Genomic DNA, 4,035 nt, shown 5'->3' with positions numbered 1-4,035 from the left:
CTACTGAACCATTGGTAAGACTTTCGAGCGGCCATTTCTACTCTCTCAAAGATAGCCAATGTAGACAAATCATCCTTAGCTGCCAATGCATCTCTATGTGCTATACAATGAACTCCAACTAGGTGTGGTACCTCTCGTGCAAATCGGTTGACTTATCCATTTTGCCTAAGCATCACACTACATCCATCTGTGGAAAATCCTACAAGCTTAGATTTTGATAAACCAAAGCTAAGTAAAAACTTTGAGAGCCCATCATACAATCCCTTTGCTGTTCCATTATGTGTTTTCAATAATGAAACAAATCTATTACATACATATCCATTGCCCTTATCACATAAATATGTGATACATACGATCATGTGGTGATCGTTAGAAACATTCGTGCTCTCATCCACCATCAATGAGTACAAGGGACTTTCACAAATCTCTGCCTTTGCTTTCTCATACAAGTGTTTGTAGCATGCCTCCAAAAACATATGAGCAGAAGATGAAGAAAGATAGGATGCATAACTTGCTTGACTACGTACATATGGTGCCCCAAAAAATACTAATTCCTCAACATTCTTTTGAAAGTTTGAAAGAGGCTTATCCCTGATCACAATGAAATACATCACTTGAAGCGACACTCTGATCCGTGCAACCCTTTTGTCTACCTCTTCTTGATCCATATTGTGCAAATGTGTATCAAGAGGTAAAGTTGATCTGTGCTCTTTCTCTGCCCATAAGAACTTTACTTTGTTGTGTTCTTTGGACCTTTCGTGTATCTCCAATGATGGTCGTTGGAGAACTGTGCTACCAATATTAGCAAAAACATTACTCATCTTAAAGTGTGTACACATCTTGCAACGGATTCTTTGTTTGCCATCTACATCATGTGTAGCATAGCTCCATGGAAAGTACACCTTCCAATGTTCCTGATACACACACGCTGACCCTTTGCTTTTTTTGACACTAAACCTTCATAGTCTAAAACTGCATCCACATGTGCCTCATATTGTTCTCTTACTTCATGTATGCTTTGTAGTACATTCACATTTTGTTCCATGTGAATGTCATCTTCCTCCTCTTCTAACCTCACATTGAGGTCCACACTCACATTCCTTGTAGGTTGTGTGTATACACTAGAGCTTGCATTTGGAACATCATTGCCTCCAACACTATTAGGCATATCCTCTATTGGTTTTCTCTTTCGCAAAAAAGCCATTGAGAGGCTTAATTGCTGAGAATCCTTTTTAGGGCGCCCAAAGTGTCCTTCCAATGCAACTGGTTTATCAATAACAATAAGCTTATAAGTTTCAAATAAAGAAATAAATTTTCAAAGTTCATATAAACTATTTTATGTCATACATATCTTAGTAAGGTCAAGGTTTCACCCATCCATCTCGGAGAAAAGTGGTTTCATTTCTTAGTCAAATTGGAATTATAATACCATATTTTTTCTATGAAAAAAGACAAATCAAAGAAAAATGAGGATATCCTTGATAATAAATGTAGAGAAAAAATGATTAAATCAACTTTTTTAAAGACATAATGATGGAGCATACAACTATAAAGTGTATACTAGCATTTGACTAAGGGCATCAATTAAAAGATTTCGAGTACTTATGTTTTGGGGATACATGTAAAGATTTGATAATAGTCACTCTAAGAATTTTTCCTAATATCTCTTATTGCTAAGCAATCTCATTACTATGGATAGTGACTTTGATAGTTATGTCTTCTAGGTTGACAAAGGGACTAACTCCATATTTTATCCCTATGAATTGTGTAAGACTTTGGCCTTATTGTTTTTGGGTTATTCCTTGATAGTATAATTCAAAGGACGTAGAAAAACTTTTGCATCCATAGGATCTATGTTACACTTAAATAAACTAATATTAGTTCAATCCTAAACATTGAAATATATTCCTTCTCTCTCAATTGGCTTTAATAAAGACTATCTTAAAGTTGCATAACCATATAACAATCGATGACTAGTTAAGTTAGACAACTCACCTCTCAAATCTTAGATGACTTGATAAGTTGATTGATAATCAACTTGCAATGTAGATTTGCACTAAAGTATATTGCATCTATCACTCTTGTACAATAAACTTCAATAATATGGTTGCTCGTGAGTCGTAGCTCTAGCCTCCAAATTCCAAATTTGCAATGGACCTGTGCAATAAATTTATAACCATTTTAGTAATTAATAAAAATTACCCCTAACTTCTAACTTGTCAAGTTTTGCCATAGATGATAGTACATACCAGTGTCACTATCACCGTTCACGTGTGCATCCCTCTCTGCTCAATCTGCATCTAGTGCATATTCCGTCATCGATGATCGGGATTTGGAAATTCCCACCCAGCTATCAACTTAACCTGATCTGAACACATATCGAGAATTTGACACAAGACGTCAACCATTGGCCTCCTGCACTGCATATCAATCGAAAAGGGTTCCCAAAGGTCTAATGTTTTTCATTATAACGTGCAAACCTTCCGCCACAGCTCCCTATCACAATTTGCGGCATTCCATCCATGAGTGACCTACCTACGATACGAAGGATACGTCAAAGATTGTATCTGATCAATATTGACTCGATTTGAGAGGAAAAACAAATCAATCAATGGTGCAGAAACAATAAAAGGAAATGGGAATCGGGGAATTGGGAACCACCTGCAGCCTGGAGGCTGGATGCCAGTGGGGGCCGGCAGCCGCTAGAGTTTGGAGTCCTGGACTCACAACTCACGGAGTCAGTACGAGTCCCCGCTGGAGGCCGGGAGGCTCGAGGGTCGAGGCGGCACTGCCAGGCAGGCCTCGTTGGAGTCGTAACTCCTGGTTGGAGGGTCGAGGGCCGACACTCGAGTCTCCGGCACTGAGGCACTCCCCACTGGAGGATCCCCGTTGGAGTCCCTGCTGGCGGCTGGAGTCTCGAGTGCCCGGCGCCTGCTAGAGTGACCACTTATGAGTCCCCGCTCGAGTCCCGACTCCTAAGTGCCCTGGTGCTGGTGGAGTCGCCGCTGATTGATGGGAGACTCAGTGGGCAGTGGGAGGCTGCCAGCTAGAGCAGCGAGCTAGCTGAGGCCCGACTCCCGACTCCCGAGCGTACTGTACCTCTGGAGCTGTAGGTTGTAGCTTGTCACTGTCAAGTCTCCAACTCTCCTCCTACTCATGAGTCACGACTCGAGTCTTGAAAGTTCAGTGGCTTTTAGGTTAAGAATTAGGGGTTTTAAATTTCAACCCTTGGGGCTTGGGCAGTGGACAGTGGGCACAGGGCACCGAGCGGCCTCACGAGGCTTAAAAATTTGGCCTTGGTGGCTCTTAATAATATTAATTAATTAAAATTAAAAAAAAACCTGCCCTTCTAAAGCAAGGTTAGAAGAAACCTGCCTTTCGTAAAGAAGGGCATATTTTTTATCTTGGCCTTCTATGACATGGCCGAAATTTTTTTTGCCTTCTCTTGAAGGTCAAAATGCTTATAGAAGGGCTCAACAACCCTTTAAAAAAAAACCCTGTTGTGACCTAGAGGCCGGTCTCCCAGTCTCGTCGAGGTTAGGTCACATGATGTAGGCGGCAAAGTCAGCCGGTTAAGGCCAACAAGGTTAACGCTAATGAGACGGTTCCTATAGCGGTCCTATTTTTGGTGCGACTGCCATTTTCTTAGCTTACTTGACCAGTTGGTGGTGGTGAAGTGGCCGTTTAGCTCTTGTTTCAAAATAAAATCATCCAACAGTCCACGCCCCTTGCCTCATCCTCGCTCTACCACGAGGGTACCTATTGCCTACGCATATTATGAGAGAGAGAGTGTGTGTGTGTATGTGTGTTTTGAGAGAGACTAGAAAGCCATGAAAGCTTGCAAAGAAAGGACGAAAGCTTGCAAGAAGAAGGAAGATGAAGAGGAAAGAAAGGAGGAAAGCTTGCAAGAAGAAGGAAGATGAAGAGCAAAGAAAGCCATGAAAGCTTGCAAGAAGGAGGAAGATGAAGAGATTGTTTTCATTATTATTGGATAATAAAAAAAATAAAAGTCTCTCATATCTTATACCAATATCA

The 4,035-nt window shown here is 41.0% G+C and overlaps 1 long non-coding RNA gene across 2 annotated transcripts; it reads right to left on the bottom strand.

Annotated features, from left to right (window-relative positions):
* Nucleotides 1–267: 267 nt before the first annotated feature.
* On the bottom strand, nucleotides 268–3,362 carry LOC148011423 (uncharacterized). 2 transcript variants are annotated; one of them, XR_015689354.1, is made up of 4 exons: nucleotides 2,662–3,357; nucleotides 2,250–2,535; nucleotides 1,996–2,157; nucleotides 268–1,263 (listed from the first exon to the last, which is right to left on the bottom strand). It is a non-coding gene; the product is annotated as an uncharacterized LOC148011423 (long non-coding RNA). The 2 variants fall into 2 exon arrangements; XR_015689353.1 differs by lacking the exon at nucleotides 268–1,263 and having other exon boundaries at nucleotides 1,585–2,157; nucleotides 2,662–3,362.
* Between the last annotated feature and the right edge of the window lie 673 nt (nucleotides 3,363–4,035).

This window comes from Lygodium microphyllum, chromosome 28, assembly GCF_053477565.2.
Source record: "Lygodium microphyllum isolate KBCC chromosome 28, Lygodium_microphyllum_v1.1.10, whole genome shotgun sequence".
NCBI lineage: Eukaryota > Viridiplantae > Streptophyta > Polypodiopsida > Schizaeales > Lygodiaceae > Lygodium > Lygodium microphyllum.
This window is presented reverse-complemented; position numbering and strand designations above follow the sequence as displayed.